General features: G+C 39.7%; 1 protein-coding gene across 4 annotated transcripts in view; it reads right to left on the bottom strand.

The window, feature by feature from the left end:
* Positions 1-20,509, bottom strand: part of NME7 (NME/NM23 family member 7) — a 157,742-nt gene that overhangs the window by 136,428 nt on the left and 805 nt on the right. The window lies entirely within an intron of this gene.

The raw sequence follows: 20,509 nt of genomic DNA, 5'->3' as shown, positions 1-20,509 counted from the left end.
GCATGTCTCAAGTGCAATAGTAGAGGACTGAGAGCCCAGGAGCTCTGTGCCTGGGACATGGAGGATTCCAGAACCCAGGAGCAGGCTCAGGTAAGATAAACATACAATGACACAGGGTATAAGCAGATGACTCCAGATCTCCAACTCTTAAATCATTCTCTTCTACTGCAGAAGTGGGGAACCTTTTTGCTGCTAAGAGCCATTTGTATATTTATATCAATTACCAAGGAATGTTCCTCATCCCTATTCTAGAGGGAAAGAAGGTTATAAGAGCGACTGAACTCTGCAGCTTCATGTGCTCTGTTTGCAAAGCCTTCAGAACCAGCAACTAAATCTTCTCAATGCAACTACCTATTGAAATATAAAAGAACTTAAATATTCAAAAGCAACCTGATAATAGTAAACACCAGGCAACAGTGTCTGACTAGTTAGTCTAACAATCCACTAAAAAATGTATACTGGACTGGGGAGATAGTATGATTATGCAAAAAGACCTCATGCCTGAGGCACCAAAGATCCCAGGAACAATCCATAGCAACATCACAAGCCAGAGCTGAGCAGTCCCCTAATTAAAAAAAAAAAAAAAAAATGTATAGCCTGCTTCCCCAGAGCTTTGCCTGACTAGGGAAAGAGAGAGACAGACTGGGAGGATGGATTAACCTGTCAATGCCCATGTTCAGCGAAGAAGCAATTACAGAAGCCAGACCTTCCACCTTCTGCACCCCATAATGACCCTGGGTCCATACTCTCAGAGGGTTAAAGAATGGTAAAGCTATCGGGAGGGGATGGGATGGGATACTGAGTTCTGGTGGTGGGAATTGTGTAGAACTGTACCCCTCTTATCCTATGGTCTTGTCAGTGTTTCCATTTTATAAATAAAATTTTTTTAAATAAGGACCTAGTGGGGGTTGTATTGTTGTGTGGAAAAATGAGAAATGTTATGTATGTACAAACTATTGTATTTACTGTCGACTATAAAACATTAATATCCCAATAAAGAAATAAAAATATATATTTAAAATGTATACTACACTCCATAATGCTAATACTTCCAGAAAATGACTTCACAGTAGACAAGAAAGCATTCTGTTCATATGCAAGTGCTTTCCTGCCTGAGTCACAATGAAATGAATTTTCTTTTTTGGATGAAAATATAGACTCTAAGCCAAGGTGGTGGTGTACTTAATAGAACTCAGATATTACAATGAGTAAGGATCTGGGTTCCAGCTCCCCAGTGCCCACCTATGTGTGTGTGGGGGGGCCACAGAAGAGGTGAAGCAATGCTGCAGGTCTCTTTCTTTCTCTCCCCCTCTCTATCTCTACCTCCCCTCTTGATTTCTGTTTCTATCCAATAAATAGAAGAATGAGAAGAAAGAATGGAAGAAAGGAAGGAATAAAGAGTAAGAAGGAGGAGGAAAGATGGAAGGAAGAAAGGAGAAGAAGAATAAGGAGGAGGAGGAGGAGAAAAAGGAAAATATAGGGATCCAGGCAGTGGCTCACCTGGTTGAGCACACACATTAGTGTGCAAGGACCTCAATTCAAACCCCGAGTCTCCACCTGCAGAGGGGAAGCTTCATAAGAGGTGAAACAATGCTAGAGATACTTCTTTCTCTCTCTTCTCCTTCCATCTCAATTTCTCTCTGTACCTATCCTAAATAAAATTGTTTTTAAAGTGTAGATTTATTGGATGAGATTAAGGAAGAGGCAGTTTTGAGACACTCAGCAGTGCAGAGCCCACCATTTGTCCAGAGCATCCCAGTTAGAGATGTATTTGACCCCACAGTCATCTGGGATGAGGCACTTTCAGTCACTATGTCCAAGTTCATCCACATTAAACCTGGTCAAATTCCACTTTTTCATCTCATCAGAAGGTGGCCAGAGAACTTAAACTTGGCTAAAGTACAGGGCCTCAATCACATGCTCCTTGTTCTGCAGCTTGGTGCAGATGAACACGATGGCCTGGCCAACGTGGATCCTGGCCTCTGTGCCATAAGGCTTTCCAAAAGGACACCCCACACACACCTATCTGGAATCTAAGAACAGAAACACCAGGTGATCAATAATGAAATGAATATTCAGTAGGAAGGGCTGTCTCCAAGACTCTTCAAGCAACCAATACAAAAACAGGATGCAATGCAGACACTACCAAGGAGGCTTAACTGACCACAAGTTCTTTTTCTGATTATTAGGGAAAAACAATTTACAGGACATTTGTTGTCACATGGATGTAATTTCTTTTCTTTCTTTTTCTTTTCTTTCGCTACAGCATGGCCTAGTTCCAGCTTATGGTGGTTCTGGCATCGAACCTGGGATTTTGTAGCCTTAGGCATGAAAGACTTTTTTTTGCATAACCAATATGCTGTCTCCCCAGTCTCATGGATATAATTTCTTTTTTTTTTTTATCTTTTTTTTAAATATTTATTTTATTTATTTATTCCCTTTTGTTGCCCTTGTTGTTTTATTGTTGTAGTTATTATTGTTGTTGTCGTTGTTAGATAGGACAGAGAGAAATGGAGAAAGGAGGGGAAGACAGAGAGGAGGAGAGAAAGATAGACACCTGCAGACCTGCTTCACCGCCTGTGAAGCGACTCCCCTGCAGGTGGGGAGCCGGGGTTCAAACCGGGATCCTTATGCCGGTCCTTGTGCTTTGGGCCACCTGCGCTTAACCCGCTGCGCTACAGCCCGACTCCTGGATATAATTTCTTAACTTTATGAGATATCCTGGAAAACTTAGGTATCTATAACTGATTTCAGTCTAAGTTAATTTCATTATTGGTTGCTGTGTGACTCTAGTCACGCTGGAGATAAAGCTCATAGTTCAACGGATCCTGAAAGTTCCCTCTGTATTAACAAAGTCTACATACTGATATTCGCCTCGAATGAAGGTAGGATAGAAATCCAGTGTGATTCCCCACACCTATGGACATCTAATCTTTGATAAGGGGGTCCAAAGGATTAAATGGAAGAAGGAGGCTCTCTTCAATAAATGGTGCTGGGAAAACTGGGTTGTAACATGCAAAAGAATGAAATTGAACCACTTTATCTCACCAGAAACAAAAATCAACTCCAAATGGATCAAAGACCTGGATGTCAGACCTGAAACAATCAAATACTTAGAGGAAAACATTGGTAAAACAGTTTCCCACCTATACCTCAAGGACATCTTTGATGAAACAAACCCAATTGCAAGGAAGACTAAAGCAGAAACAAACCAATGGGACTACATAAAATTGAAAGCTTCTGCACATCCAAAGAAACTATTAAACAAAGAGACCCCTCACAGAATGGGAGAAGATCTTCACATGCCATACATCAGACAAGAAACTAATCACCAAAATATATAAAGAGCTCAGCAAACTTAGCACCAAAAAAGAAAATGACCCCATCCAAAAATGGGCAGAGGATATGAACAAAACATTCACTACAGAGGAGATCCAAAAGGCTAACAAACATATGAAAAACTGATCTAGGTCACTGATTGTCAGAGAAATGCAAATTAAGACAACACTAAGATACCACCTCACTCCTATAAGAATGGCATACATCAAAAAGGACAGCAGCAACAAATGCTGGAGAGGATGTGGGGACAGAGGAACCCTTTTACATTGCTGGTGGGAATGTAAATTGGTACAGCCTCTGTGGAGAGCAGTCTGGAAAACTCTCACAAGGCTAGACATGGACCTTCCATAACATCCAGTAATTCCTCTCCTGGGGTTATACCCCAAGGACTACATAACACCCAACCAAAAAGAGGTGTGTACTCCTATGTTCATAGCAGCACAATTCATAATAGCTAAAACCTGGAAGCAACCCAGGTGCCCAACAACAGATGAGTGGCTGAGAAAGCTGTGGTATATATACACAATGGAATACTATGCAGCTATCAAGAACAATGAACCCACCTTCTCTGACCCATCTTGGACAGAGCTAGAAGGAATTATGTTAAGTGAGCTAAGTCAGAAATATAAAGATGAGTATGGGATGATCCCACTCATCAACAGAAGTTAACTAAGAAGATCTGAAAGGGAAACTAAAAGCAGGACCTGACCAAATTGTAAGTAGGGCACCAAAGTAAAAACCCTGTGGTGAGGGGTAGACATGCAGCTTCCTAGGACAGTGGGGGGTGGGAGTGGGTGGGAGGGATGGGTCACAGTCTTTTGGTGGTGGGAATGGTGTTTATGTACACTTCTAATAAAATGTAGTCATATAAATCACTAGTTAATTAATATGGGAGGGGGAAAATTAAGTGTATGTCTCGAAGTTTTTTAAAACACAGACTGAATCTTTTTAATATATATGCTGTGTATTTGATATGCGGATTCTCTCAGAAGCCTAGACCAAGTAGATCAGAAGCAACCAATAGCACAGCTATATACAAGATACTCGGTACTATACAGCAAACCCTAACAAAAGGACTTTTCAAAGTTAACCCAATTACCAAATAATGTGATGATAACATTAACTATCGATTGTCTTTTTGAACCCTAAGACAGCAGGAACCTCACATCTCCACTATAGAGCCTCTACTTCCCCCAGTCCTGGAACCCTTGGATAGGGTCCACTTTCCCGTATGCCTCTCCCAATCCATATCAAATAATATTGCATCTGCCGATCACAACCTAATCAACACAACGATTGCCACCTCAACATGCTTCACTTCAGACTGTGTCCAGAGACTTCACGTGTGGAATGACAACCCTTCAGCTTCATTACTCGGGTGAGACCTTTCCTTTCATAATATACTCTAATTCCATCCCAGGTGGTTCACTTTCTAACAAAGTCCCAAAACCTAGATATACACCAGTTTCTGTGAGAGCTTATGTTCACACGTATCCATAAACTACTGCAAAATATATACCTGAAAGTAGAAGTACACTAGAGTTTGCAGTGAGTACCCCCCTAACACTTCCTCTCCACTATTCCAAGCTTTGGGTCCATGATTGCTCAAAAATTTGTTTGGCTTCGTATGTTAACTCTCTTTTCAGTCACCAGGTTCCAGATGTCATCAGGATGCCGGCCAGGCTTCCCTGGACTGAAGATCCCACCAATGTGTCCTGGAGCTCCACTTCCCCAGAGACCCACCCTAGTAGGGAAAGAGAGAGGCAGACTGGGAGTATGGACCGACCAGTCAACGCCCATGTTCAGCGGGGAAGCAATTACAGAAGCCAGACCTTCCACCTTCTACAACCCACAATGACCCTGGGTCCATGCTCCCAGAGGGATAGAGAGTGGGAAAGCTATCAGGGGAGGGGGTGGGATATGGAGATTGGGTGGTGGGAATTGTGTGGAGTTGTACCCCTCCTAAACTATGGTTTTGTTAATTTATCCTTTCTTAAATAAATAAAATTTAAAAAAAGAAAAAGAAAAAAAGAAAAGAAATCCAGTGTGATAAATGGCACTTCACCTAGTTGTTTCCAGTGAGGATAGGAAATGTGGTTTCCCAAGAACAGGCTTGTACTATACCTTCAATGTTCTGAAAATAAATGGATCATTAGAGACTTACCTTTGGACACAGGATGCAAATCAACTTAATAATTCTTCTTGCTTTCCATAAACACCATAGTGGTAATTGCAACAGAAATGAAAAGACAACAACCAAAAGGCTGATAATTTTTCTGCAACTGTGGCTAGACATAAAATCTAGCTTAATGAGAACTTATTTTGTACACAGTTTTTACCAAAGAGACTATCCCCAGGACTTCTCTCAAAGATGTGATTCTCTCTCACATTAAATTGTGGCCAGTATTAGTCTTCCTTTGGTGTGGGCCAGAACCAGTTTTGAGTCTGTCTAGATTGTTCTCAGGGGCAATAATGTCCCCTTATAAGTCTGTCAGGAAAGGCAAACAAGGTAAGTTGGAGTAAAAAGTTTCCTCATATGGAGAATTTCACTTGCTAAATCTAGCTTAACATTTCTTACTAGGAAAGTCCAAGGAGCCTATTACACGAGGAGGGAAAGGTTGGAAGGTTAAGTTTAACTAACCATCCTGTTTCATTTAAATTCTTTAAGAACCAAGCAAAATCATTGTTATCACTTTTGTCTTACAAAAAAAAATTTACCAATTAGTGGCTGGAAATAACTCTTCTGGTAGAGTACAGTACTTGAACATCTGAGGCTCTTGGTTTGATCCCCAATACCACAGAATAAAGCCCTGGTTTTTCTCTCCATTCTCTAGCTATATAAAATAAATCTTTTTAGGGAGTCAGGCGGTAGCACAGCAGGTTAAGCACATGTGGCGCAAAGCACAAGGACCGGTGTAAGGATCCCGGTTCAAGCCCCCGGCTCTCTTCCACCTGCTTCCACCAGCAATAACTACAACAATAAAACAACAAGGGCAACAAAAGGGAATAGATAAGTATAAAAAAAAAATTAAATAAATAAATAAATCTTTAGACTTCATATATTTCCAATATTTATTTCTTTTAATTATTTTTTAATTTTTTAAATATTTATTTTCCCTTTTGTTGCCCTTGATTTTTTTATTGTTGTAGTTATTATTGTTGTTATTGATGTCGACACTGTTAGTAAGGACAGAGACAAATGGAGAGAGGAGGGGAAGACAGAGGGGGAGAGAAAGATAGACACCTGCAGACCTGCTTCACCACCTGTGAAGTGACTCCCCTACAGGTGGGGAGGCAGGGGCTCGAACCAGGATCCTTATGCTGGTCCTTGTGCTTCGCGCCATGTGAGCTTCAACCCTCAAGCCCGACTCCTGATTTATATCTTTTAAATCATTAGAGACAATCTCTTAGAAGCTGAGTACATTATTCCTTGCCATTAATAGAGAAACGTAAAAACTACAATAAACAGAACATGAGCTCCTGGGTTTGCTCAACTGTGATGCTAAGGAACACACCTTCACATTAATTCTGGATGAACTTTATGAACAAATGAAAAATGGTAGAAAAGAGGCATTTCTAGTATGATGGTAGATAGCATAATGGTTTTGCAAAGAGACTCTCATGCTTGAGGTTCCTAAGTACCGGATTCAATTCCCCGCACCACCATAAGCCAGAGCTGGGCAGCGCTCTGGTTAAAAAAAAAAAAAAAGGCATATCCATAGTATTAGTGTATATCCAGAGACAACCAAATAAGGGAGTATTCTCAAAGGCACACATTCAGGTTCAGAGAAGAAGACTTTTTTCAAACATTTTTCAGCATGAGGTCTACATATTCCTGGAAATACCTCCTCTCAGATCTTCAGATTACCACTGTCAACTTAAGCTCACATGTTACCATGAGGAGAAAAAAAAGAAAGAAAAGGAGAGAGAGGAAAAAAAAACACTACACCACAGTTTACTATGGAGAACTTCTCTAAAAAATGCTTAGTGTCAGGTATCATAAAGAAAACACAAGCACAACACTAGCCAATAGATAAAATTCTGTATTTAGAATGTGACTGTCACTGAATTTTTGAGAGATCAAAGGAACAAGAATGATGGGGAATTAGTAACTCATGTGGTTGGACAAGGTTTTTAATGACGTGTACTAGTAGAAACTTCACAAAAACCATTGTTTCTCCATGGCCATATCTATGTTGCCAAGTAGAATCTGGCAGGTTTGTATGAAATACATTCTCTCTTGAATCAAATTATTAGATTCTAGAAAATAGAAAATACACTATTTTTTCTGAAATTCCAAAATGAATTTCCTAGTTCTGAGCATTTAAAAATAAATTAAAAATAGGGCCTTAGACTAAAGCTGTTTCCATGTCAATGATTTTAAAGAAACAATTTTGAGTTTCAATGAGTTTTCTACTATTTCCCAGTTGTCTCTTTTATAGGCTTCCAACCTAATCTCTATTTCCATCCTTCTGCTTTTTACAGGTTTAGTTTGTTCTTATATTCCCCTTTATACTGGTTTATTAAGGTAGTACCTTAAGATGCTGGCTTTTACTTTCTCTTCTTTTCCAGCTAGTCATTTCTCCTTGATTTTTTTAAAATTTATTTCTTTATTGGAGGATTAATGTTTTACATTCAACAGTGAATACAATAGTTTGTACATGCATAACATTCCCCAGTTTCCCATTTAACAATACAACTCCCACTATGTCATTTATCATCCTTCATGGACCTGTATTCTTCCCACCCACCCACCCCAGAGTCTTTTACTTTGGTGAAATACGCCAATTACATTTCAGGTTCTACTTGTGTTTTCTTTTCTGATCTTGTTTTTCAACTTTGGCCTGAGAGTGAGATCATCCCATATTCATCCTTCTGTTTCTGAATTATTTCACATAACATGAATTTTTCAAGGTCCATCCAAGATCGGCTGAAAACAGCGAAGTCACCATTTTTTACAGCTGAGTAGTATTCCATTGTGTATATAGACCACAACTTGCTCAGCCACTCATCTGTTGTTGGACACCTGGGTTGCTTCCAGGTTTAGGCTATTAAAAATTGTGCTGCCAAGAACATATGTGTACACAGATCTTTTTGGATGGATGTGTTGGGTTCCTTAGGATATATCCCCAGGAGAGGAATTGCAGGGTCATAGGGTAGGTCCATTTCTAGCCTTCTGAGAGTTCTCCAGACTGTTCTCCACAGAGGTTGGAACAATTGGCATTCCCACCAGCAGTGCAGGAGGGTTCCTTTGATCCCACACCCTCTCCAGCATTTGCTGCTGTTACCTTTTATGATGTATGACATTCCCACAGGAGTGAAGTGATAGCTCATTGTTGTCTTGATTTGCATTTCTCTGACAATCAGAGACTTGGAGCATTTTTTCATGTGTCTCTCAGCCTTTTGGATCTCTTCTGTGGTGAATATTCTGTCCAAGTCCTCCCCCCATTTTTGGATGGGGTTATTTGTTGTCTTGTTGTTGAGTCTGGCAAGCTCTTTATATATGTTGGTTATTAAACTCTTATCTGATGTATGGCATGTAAAAATCTTCTCCCATTCTGTGAGGGACCTCTTGGTTTGGGTAGTGGTATGTTTTGCTGTGAAGAAGCTTTTTAATTTGATGTAGTCCCATAGGTTTATACTTGCCTTAGTCTTCTTTGTAATTGGATTTGTTTCATTGAAAATGTCTTTAAAATTTATGCGGAAAAGAGTTCTGCCAATATTTTCCTCTAAGTATTTGATAGTTTGTGGTCTAACATCCAAGTCCTTGATCCACTTGGAATTTACTTTTGTATTTGGTGAAATACAGTGATTCAGTTTCATTCTTCTGCATGTTTCAACCCATTGTTTCCAACACCATTTGTTGAAGAGACTCTGCTTTCCCAATGTAATAGTTTGGGCCCCTTTGTCAAAGATTAGATGTCCATAGGTGTGGGGGCTCACTTCTGGGCTCTCAATTCTATTCCACTGGTCAGTGTGTCTGTTCATGTTCCAGTACCAAGCAGTTTTGATGATAATGGCACTCTAATACAGTTTGAGATCTGGGAGTGTGATGCCTCCAGTTCTGTTCTTTTTTCTCAAGATTATTTTGGCAATTCTAGGTCTTTTCTGGTTCCAGACAAACATTTGTAGCATTTTTTCTATTCTCCTAAAAAATGTGCTTGGGATCTTGATGGGGATATCATTAAATTTGTAGATGCTCTGGGTAATATATTCATTTTGATGATGTTAATTCTTCCAACCCATGAACATGGAATATCTTTCCACTTCTTTGTGTCTTTTTCAATTTCCTTGAGTAGTGACTCATAATTTTCAGTATACAAGTCTTTCACTTCTTTGGTTAGGTTTACTCCTAGATATTTTATTGTTTTTGTTGCTATAGTAAAAGGAATTGATTTCTGGATTTCAATTTCTTCTAACTTAGTGTTTGCATAGAGGAATGCCACTGACTTTTGAATGTTAATTTTATAGCCTGACACCTTACTGTATTGCCTGATAATTTCCAAAAGCTTCTTGCTGGATTCCTTAGGTTTTTCCATGTATACTATCATGTCATCTGCAAATAAGGAGAGTTTGACTTCTCTTCCAATCTATATCCCTTTAACTCCTTGCTCCTGCCTGATTGCTATGGCAAGAACTTCCAACACTATGTTGAATAGTAATGGTGATAGTGGGCATCCCTGTCTAGTATCTGATCTGAGTGGAAATGCTTCCAGTTTTTCACCATTGAGTATGCTGTTGGCTTTAGGTTTGCTATATATAAACTCCACTGTCTGCAGGAATTTTCCATCTATTCCCATTTTTTGTAGTGTTTTGCTCATAAAGGGATGCTGGATTTTGTCAAAGGCTTTCTCTGCATCTATTGATATGACCATGTGGTTTTTGGTCTTGCTTTTGTTGATATGGTGGATCACACAGATTGATTTTCGTATATTAAACCAACCTTGCATGCCTGGGATAAACCCCACTTGGTCATGATGAACAATCTTTTTAATATACTGCTGTATCCAGTTGGCTAGAATTTTGTTCAATATTTTCGCATCTATGTTCATCAGAGATATTCGTCTGTAGTTTTCTTTTTTGGTTGTGTCCTTGTCTGCTTTTGGTATCAGGGGGATGTTGGCTTCATTGAAGCTTGCAGGGAGTATTCTAGTGTCTTCAATCTTCTGGAAGACTTGTAAAAGTAGAGGTATTAGTTCTTCTTTGAAGGTTTTGTAGAATTCATTTGTAAAACCATCTGGTCCAGGACTTTTATTTTTGGGGAGATTTTTGATAACTGTTTCAATTCCATTAGCTGTGATGGGCCTGTTCATGTTATCCACTTCCTCCTAGTTTTGGAAGTTGGTAGGTATCTAGGAAATTGTCCATTTCTTCCAGGTTCACTAGCTTGGTGGCATATAGTTGTTCATAGAAGCCTCGCATGATATGTTGAATTTCTGCGGTGTCTGTTGTGATATCTCCTCTTTCTTTACTAACCAATTTATTTGGGTCTTCTCCCTTTTTTGTTTTGTGAGTCTGGCTAAAGGTTTGTCGATTTTGTTTACTCTTTCAAAGAACCAACATTTACTTTCATTGATCTTTTGTATGGTTTTCTTATTCTCAATGTTATTTATTTCTGCCCTAACTTTAGTGATTTCTGTCCTTCTGGTTGCTTTAGGGTTCCTTTGTTCTTCTTCTTCTATGTCTTTAAGATGTGCAATCAGGCTGTTTATTTGTGCTTTTTCTTGTTTCCTAATGTGTGCTTGTATAGCTATGAACTTCCCTCTTAGGACTGCTTTAGCTGTGTCCCAAATATTTTGATAGCTTGTGTCTTCATTTTCATTGAACTCTCAAAACATTTTGATTTCTTCCTTGATTTCCTCTTTGACCCAGAAGTTGTTAAAAAGTGTACTGTTGAGCTTCCACATTTTGAGACTGTTACTAATCTTTTGTTGATTGTTAAGTGTTAGTTTAATTCCACTGTGGTCTGAGAAGATGCTTCGGATGATTTCAATGCTCTTGAATTGGCTGATGCTGTCTTTGTGGCCTAACATATGGTCTATCCTTGAGAATGACCCATGTGGATTTGAGTAAAATGTGTATTCCAGTTTCTTGGGATGAATGACTCTGAAAATGTCCTATAGTTCTAGTTTATCTATCTCTTCATTTAGCTCCCTTATGTCTTTATTGATTTTCTGCCTGGATGATCTGTCAAGTTGAGAAAGTGGGGTGTTGAAGTCCCCTACTATGATTGTGTTACTGTTAATATATTGCTGTAGCTCTTTCAGTAGAAGTTTGATGTATTTAGATGGCTTCTCAGTGGGTGCATAGATGTTAATAATTAAGTCTTCTTGATTGACTGATCCTGAGTATTAAGTAGTGTCCATTCCTATCGTTTTTAATCTTATCTATTTTAAAGTCTATCATGTCAGATATGAGAATAGCTGTTCCTGCCCTTTTTTGTGGGTCATTGGCTTGTATGATAGTTTTCCATCCTTTCACTTTAAGTCTGTGTTTGTCTTGTTGAGTTAGGTGGGTTTCCTGTAGACAGCATATTGTTGGGTTGTAGTTTCTGATCCTTTTAACGCCATTCTTGTAGAGTTTTAGAGTGTTTTGATATATGTCCTATTTGTGGTGGTCTGGTTGTTTATAGGAGACCTTTCAGAACTTCTTTCAGGGCAGGCTTGCTGATGGTTGATTCCTTCAACTGTTGCTTGTCTGAGGTTTTGATGCCTCCATCTAGTCTGAATGACAGTCTAGCAGGATATAGTATTCTTGGCTGAAAGCCTTTCTCATTGAGCACTCGATAGATATCTTGTCATTCTCTTCTGGCCTGCAGTGTTTGTATGGAGAAGTCTGCTGCTAATCTTATGGGTTTTCCTTTGTAGGTGACTCTGTTTTTCTCTTGCAACCTTCAGGATCCTTTCTTTATCCTTATTCCTTTCCATTCTAAGTACAATATGTCTTGGTGTCTTTAGGTCTGGGTTAATTCTGTTTGGGACCCTCTGGGCTTCTTGAATCTTTATGTCTTTGATGTTGTCTAGACTAAAGAAGTTTTCAGCTATTATGGCCTGGAAAATGCTTTCTTCCTCTCTCTCTTCCTCTGGTAAGCCAATAATGCGTATATTGTTTCTTCTGAAGTCATCCCATAGGACTCTGTTGTTGTTTTCAGCATCTCTTAGTCTCTTTTTGAGATCTCTAACTTCTTTTTTAGTTGTCTCTAATTCATCCTTAATCTTGCTAATTCTGTCTTCAGCCTCATAGATTATATTCTCTCTGCCCTCTACTGTTTTCTGGAGTTCATCTATTTTGTTGCCCTGCTCTGATACTGTTTTAGCTTTTTCAACTAGTTGCATTCTTAGCTCAGCGATTTCTGCTTTCAGCTCTCTAATAACCATGAGATAATTAGTATTTTCTTCCATATTCTCATTTGTTGTTCCTGCATTTCTGATTACAATTTTTTCAAATTCTTTACTCACTCCTGTTATTTCCTTAGCTAATGTTTGGATGTTGAACTCGTTATTTTGTGCTTCACCCTCTGGAGGACTTTTAGCTGGACTCTTGTCCTGGTTCGATTCTCCAATATTTTTTCTTGTTGTTTTAACCCTTTTATATATTATGTTATGAGTTCCCTTTATCAGTACTTTTCAAATTATTGATCACTATTGCCTGGATTGACGTCTACGTAAGTTAATTAAAGGGTTCACAGTGGTGGAAGTTAACAGTTGTTTCAATCCCTGAGTTGGAGCTCAGTGGTTTAGAAGCCTCTTTGTTTTTTTTTCTTCCCTGTAGGCTATGGGAGCCTGAGGGCTTTTAAACTATCAATAGGCTTCTTAGCTTAATAACTGACTCCTGACCAAGCTCCAGCAATACCCCTGTTGGCAATAAGAAAGAAAGAAAGAAAGAGAGGAAGGAAGGAAGGAAGGTGGAAAGAAAGAAAAGGAAGGGAGGGAAGTAGAAAGAAAGAAAGTAAAACAGAGAACGGATAGGAGAGAGAGAAAGAAAGAAAGAAAGAAAGAAAGAGAGGAAGGAAGGGAGGGAGTAAGGAAGGTGGAAAGAAAGAAAGGAAGAAAGGGAGGGAGGGAGAGAGAAAGAAAGAAGGAGTAAAACAGAGAAAGGATGGAAGAGAGAAAGAAAGAAAAAGAAAGGAAGGAAGGAAGAAAGAAATAAAGAAAAGAAAGAAAAAGAAAGGAAGGAAGGAAGGAAGGAAGAAAGAAAGGGAAGAAAGAATGGAAGGAAGGAAGGAAGGAAGGCAGGCAGGCAGGCAGGCCTGATTTCCATCTCTTGTCCCACAGTCACTCCTGTTTATTCTGCCGTAGCCGTGCAAACATGGCACCCTCCCACCAGTCTCTCTAGCAGCAGTCCTACTTGCTGGGATACTTTCAGATGACTGATCGTTTTCTACTCTCAGGCCTTTGCTCAACCATCAATGAAACCAACCTTACTACATTCTCTTATATTGTACTTATCACCTCTACCAGCTCTACACATATTTCTCTATGGCATCTAATATCTTCAAGTATCATGTACATTTGATAGTTTATTATGTATCCTTTGATGGGATGAAAGTCTTTGGAGGGCAGAATCCTTTTGTAAATATATATTTTAATTTTTTAATATTTACTTATTCATTTTCCCTTTTTGTTGCCCTTGTTGTTTTCATTGTTGTAGTTATCATTGTTGTTATTGATGTCATAGTTGTTGGATAGGACAGAGAGAAATGGAGAGGAGGGGGAGCAGAGGGGGGAGAGAAAGACAGACGCCTGCAGACCTGTTTCACCACTTGTGAAGCAACTCCCCTGCAGGTGGGGAGCCGGGGGCTTGAACCGGGATCCTTACGCCTGTCCTTGTGCTTTACACCACCTGCGCTTAACCGCTGCCCTACGCGTAGCCCAACTCCCTGTAAAGATTTTTTTTTAATATTTATTTATTCCTTTTTGTTGCCCTTGAGGATTATTTTTCATGCTGTTTGACTAGCAGGAACCTCACACATGTGTGGTTTCACTGTTCCTAGGCTGAATTTTGATTCAGAGAGACAGAAAGAAAAGGAGAGACACCATAGTATCAGTGCAGGGCCAAGAATTTTGTCTTGTGTTTATGGCTGCAATCCCCAGAGACAAGGTTTATGCATGACATATAATTAACTATTTGTTGAATCAATAAATTAATTTGAATTTATGAAGGATAATCTGCGATGCTGCATCTTCTGTACTTTCTAGAAGAATGGCATTCAGTGCCCACTTCAGAATGATCACAACTGGGCCCGGGTGGTGGTGCACCTGGTTGAGCAGACATATTACAGTACTCAAGGACCAGGGTTCGAGCCCCTAGTCCCCACCTGCAGGGGGAAAGCTTTGCAAGTGGTGTCGCTCTGTCTCTCTCCCTATCACTCCCTCCCCTCTCAATTTCTGGCTGTCTCTATCCAATAAATAAAGATAATTTAAAAAAAAAAAAAAGAATGATCACAACTATTGATAGTAAGCAACTGATAAACTTCATAAGCACTCAGAGCACTACTGGGCGTGTATAATGGTGAATGAGCGCCACCTACTGCTTACTGTGGGTTCTGATATATCCAGTCACAGTTTAAACACTCAATTGTAGCTAAAAAGTATACATCACATCTTAATCTTATAAAGACCTTAACTGACTATCTTAATATGAACTACAAGTTGTTTCTTTTTCTAATATTGGTTGTGTCACTTACATACTTTAGAAATTGTGCTTTCCTCTCTCAATCCATACCATTTGATACTGCATCTGCTGATCTCAACCAACTCAATACAACCAGTACCACCTCAATATGTCTCACTTTGTACTGTATCTAGAGACACCAGGCCTGGGATGTCAACCCTTTAGCTCCATTACTCTGGTGAGATCTTTCCTAGCTCATAGGATTCCTTAATCTCATTTCGGGTAGCACACTTCCTAACAAAGCCACAGAACCTAGATGTACATAGACCAGGGCTCATGGGATAGGGCACATGTGCACATGTATCCATAAGTTGGGGAAAAATATATAAAGTACACAATGGTTTGTAGTGACTCAATAAATGCAGCAAGCATGTAGAAAGACCCAAAAAAGACACCATGAAGTACTTAATCAAACAGTTTCTACTTAAACCTAGATACCTTCCTCATCTACTTCCTATTTCATTTCCCTCAATTATTCCAAGGCTAACCTTGTCAGATAAACAAAGGACTACAAAAGTTGGATAAGGGCAAGAGACTGGCACACTTTAATGATGGGTGTATTGGTCACTACCAGGCCACCCTATCATCTGGGGCCTTAGTCAGGGAAGCCTGGGATTCTCACATAGATATGATGAGCCTAGACCTCTAGCAGATTCCTCTCTCCATCGCTGGTCATCTCCATTAGCAACAGCATTGTGGACCCTTTTGTGGCCCTCTACAGGATCTTGCTCTCAAGGTGAAACAATGGGAGATCGGGTCAACATACTCTGCCACTTAAGGAAGACTGGTCCTGAACTAGGTGCAGTCTAGAATGTTCCTAGTTGTAACCATGAAATGCAAGCTCAGACTGACAGGGATGCAAAGGTTACATAGGTTCCTGAGCTGGATATGGGCCCAGATCAGATCAGTGGGCCTCTAGTTAACAGTACTTATATATTTTTTCCATATTTAGGAGCTACTCTCTGCCCTGATCCAGCTTTCTAGTCCTATTTCCAACTCTGGCACCATCTCCCCAGACAGCACCTTTAGCCCACCTGCATGTTGGCTGTTGGGCTGAGGCAAAAATTAGTAAAGTCATGGGCCCCTCAGAAATATACTTAAAATAGACTTCCTAGATTCTCTCAACATGAAGACCCCAAGTCTCATCTGCTATATTCTTACCTATAGGTTCCTGATTATTAAACAAACAATTTGTTCTATTTTGTATCTTAATGCTTTCCAGCCACCAAGCTACAAATACTACCATGATGCCAACCTGATTTCCCTGGGCAGATGACCTCACCAATGTGTCCTGGAACAGCAGCTCTCTAAAGCCCAGACCCACTAGGGAAAGAAACAGGCTGGGGGTATGGATAGACCTGCCAACACCCATGTCCAGTGGAGAAGCAATTACAGAAGCCAGACCTCCCACCTTCTGCACCCCATAATGATCCTGGACCCATGCTCTCAGAGGAATAAATAGGGAACCTTCCAATGAAGGGGATGGGATGCGAAACTCTGGTGATGGGAAATGTGTGGAATTGTACTCCTCTTATCCTATGGTCTTGCTAATCATTATTAAATCAATTAAAAAATATAAGATCAGACAAGAAAGAAAAAGAAATTGAGCTTTCCAAAAAGAAATTGAAAGTCTCCATTTCTCTATCAAAAAAAATTGAAAAAAATTTGGTTCTAGAAAATTTCTGGGAGATGGGAGGGTAGAGAAACAGAACACTAGAGAGGTGTATGGTATAGAATTATACATTGCAATCTTATAATCTTGTAACAAACTATTCATAACAAATAAAAATATTTTTAAAGAAAATATCTAACACCTTGGGCATAACTGGCAGACTAGATAAAGTGTAGACTTCAGGTTAATGGGCTCCAATTCAAGTCCTGCCACTTAGCAGTTCAGTCTAAATGTTGTATAAAGGTGAGACTCTTTCTGTGAGAAGAATTTAATACACACACTGGTTTCAATAAATAATAGATATTGGGTAGGGGAGATAGCATAATGGTTATGCAAAAAAAAAAAAAAAAAACTTTCATGCCTGAGACTCCAAAGTCCCAGATTCAATTCCCTGTACCACCATAAGCCAGGGCTGAGCAGTGCTCTAGTCTTTCTCTCTGTGTACTTTTTCTCTATATATATACAGATCTCTCATTAAAATAAAACAAAAACTCTTAAAAATACTTTAGTAAAAAAGTACTGGCAAAAGCACTATGATTTGCAGGGATGGTCCTGAGTTCAACCCCTAGCACTGCATCTGCCAAAGTGTTGCTCTGGTTCTCCCTCTCGCTCATTAATTTAAAAAAAATTAAGCATAGAAAGGCAGCAAATGCCAGTTCATCAATTCATTCCATTTCTCTCTAATTTTTGCATAAAAATAGTATTTTTTTTTCTGGATACTTTCTCCAACCAGTCCCACGTAAGCTTAAAAAAAAAAAAAAAATACACACATGGCCACCAGGGTTATTGCTTGGGCTCAGTGCCAGCACTGCAAATCCACAGCTCATGGCAGCCATTTTTCTTCCTTAGTTTCTTCTCTTTCTCCTTCTTCTTCATCTCTTCCTCCTCTTCCTCCTCCCCCTCCTTCTTCTTCTTTAAATATACAGGTCAGACAGAAATTGAGAGGGGTAGGGAGATAGAGAGGAAGAGACTAAGAGAGACACCTGGAGACCTGCTTCATTGCTCATAAAGCTTTCCCCCTGCAGGTGGGTAGTGAGGGCTCAAACCTGGGTCTTCGCACATGGTAACAGGTGTGCTCAACTAGTTGTGCCCCATCCCATCTCCTTACACTTTTTTTTTTTTTTTTTTAACCAGAGCACTGCTCATCTCTGGTTTATGCTGGTGTGGGGGATTGAACCTGAGACTTTGGAGCCTCAGGCTTGAGTCTCTTTGCATAACCATTATGCTATCTACCCCCTCCCAGGACTGTTTTTTAATAGCCAAAAAAAAAAAAAAAAATTAACAAGTCCAAACAGTCACTCTTAGAGAAAGTGAATTATTCACTGTTTTCTAACATCCAATGAATGACAGTGCAGGGGTTTAAGCAATTAATAATTTTTAGGGCCAGGGATGGCACACACATTACCATGCTCAAGAACCTGGGTTCAAGCCCCTAGACCCCATCTGCAGGGGTTTTTCACCAGCAGTGAAGCAGTGCTGCAGGTATCTCTTTTTCCTTCTATTTCTCCCTCCCCAGTCAATTTCTCTCTGTTCTATCAAATAAAAGAAAGAAAAAAAAATTGTGGGGAGCAGATAGCCACCAGGAGTGGTGCATTTGTTCTGTAGGCACTGAGCCCCAGAAATTATCCAGGTGGTAAAAATAAACAAAGAAAGAAGCAATGATTTTTTTAAATTTATTCCCTTTTTGTTACCCTTGTTGTTTTATTGTTGTAGTTACTATTGATGTCGTCGTTGTTGGATAGGACAGAGAGAAGTAGAGAGAGGAGGGGAAGGCAAAGAAGAGAAAGATAGACATCTGCAGACCTGCTTCACCGATAGTGAAGCGACTATATTGTAGGTGGGGAGTCCGGGGCTAGAACCGGGATCCTTACGCCTGGTCCTTGTGCTTTGCACCACCTGCGCTTAACCCCCTGCACTACTGCCTGACTCCGGATTTTTTTTTTTAATCTCCTAAAACTACTTCAAGAGTATTTTCCCCATGATTTTGTGTGTGATGATGATGACTCTGGGGTTCCTTAGGTGTGCTCTTTCACTGCTTCCTGATTTTTTTTCATTCTTTTTCAGAGAAAGAGGGAGGAGAGACAGAGAAAAGAGAGATACCAGTGATAATCGATGGTGCTCCCATGTGGTGCCATGATTTAAATCAGAGGCTTTATAAAGGACGCACACACCAGGTAAGCTATCTCTTGGCCTACCTCATGACATTTAATACAGTTTAATTAAAGTATGTGTATGTGTTGTGTAACACAATCTATTTTATTAGCCTTCAATTAATTTCATTAATTTGCCCTTTTTGGACTTCTGAAATTCTTCAAGATTAAATCTTAGGAGCCCTATACTGTTTTGTTTTGTTTTTAAGACAGAGTATGAAAGAGACCACAGCATTTTAGCTGCCTTCAATTTGGAGGCCAGGCTCAAACCTGGGTCACACACATGGCAAAGCAGTACAGTATCCAAGTGAGCTATTTTGCTGGCCCTAAATTTGGGAGGGGGGCATTTAACAGATTTTCCTTTTAAAATCTAAGACAGCAACAGGGAGAGGAGAGACACCACCACAGCATGGTGTCCTATTTGGTTCTCAGTGCTAAAACTTGGGGTTTTGCTCATGATAAAAGTACATACTCAAGTGGGTGAACTATCTCCTGGTCCCCAATTCTGTTTAAGAATACAGATTTATTTTCTCTGTGAGGAAGAATTTAGCTATGACACAGAACAATGTTTTGACAGCTCAGTGCACTTGGAGTTCAGTCTTTTAAGATGAGTGGTGTTGAGACTTCATGGCTGGATACAAGAAGCAGAGGAACAAACCCTGCCTCCTACACACACACACACACACACACACACACACTACACAGCTCACTTTCCAGTCCCCTGCTCTCCTGCCCTCTTCAGTGTCAGCTCCTAAAGGTAGAACTTGTCCTTCATTCTCTTTGGGTGTCTACAACTACCCAATAGAGCAAGGACTAAACAAGACTGTTGAACAAAATTTAAAAGACTACGGGTTCTAAGTTATTCAATAGAATCCCAAATGTTTCTGTGTTGGTGAACAGTCCTTAGCCAATAATTGTTCTCCTATCCTGGTTTCTATCAAGAGGTGAATTGGATAATTCAGTAGGACAGTAGCCCCCTTCTTTTCAGCTACTTTTTCAAAGCATTAGTCTTCTTCCTATACTGTCTAAGTCTTCCCACTCTCCAATGATATTTCTTTCTTTTCCACAAACAAAATGCCTGTCGTTGAAGGATATCATGAGTTAGTTAAGAATCTTCAATATCCTAGAAAGTAGGAAATATTGTGGGTCTCAGACACTGTCTTTTAACTGCTGCAACAGTGCAATGCTTTTCTTGGTGCTGATGTGAAGTTGGAGAGAGGAAGGGAACAAAAGAGGACAAGGGGGCCTCTCTGATGAGTTATTGCTAGGACAGAGACAAATGGAAGAACTCATATGACTGAAATACATGTAAATCTGAAAAAAAAAATTAAGTGTATCTCAAAAGGTAAAACAAAAAAGAATCTGCTCAGATTGTATGAGTAAAATGCCAAGAGCTTCCCAATAAGTTACCAAATGGGCAGTTTTGTATTCCCTGACAATTCACACAATGATACAGCTGTGTCAAAAAGCTTAATATTTTACAAGCTAGCAAAAATGCATTTGCTAAATATCAAGTTGTAACAGGGGTGAGGCTCAGTGGGTCAGGGACCATGAACCATAGTGACTGCTCTGTTCCCAAATGGCCCCCGGTTAATCGAAGCAATCAATGCTGACTTTAGCCTGCATAAGCTTAACTTTTGATGTATATTCACAGTGTTTATTCAGTGAGTGAAAG

This window comes from Erinaceus europaeus, chromosome 9 (assembly GCF_950295315.1).
Source record: "Erinaceus europaeus chromosome 9, mEriEur2.1, whole genome shotgun sequence".
In the NCBI taxonomy this organism is placed as follows: Eukaryota; Metazoa; Chordata; class Mammalia; order Eulipotyphla; family Erinaceidae; genus Erinaceus; species Erinaceus europaeus.
This window is presented reverse-complemented; position numbering and strand designations above follow the sequence as displayed.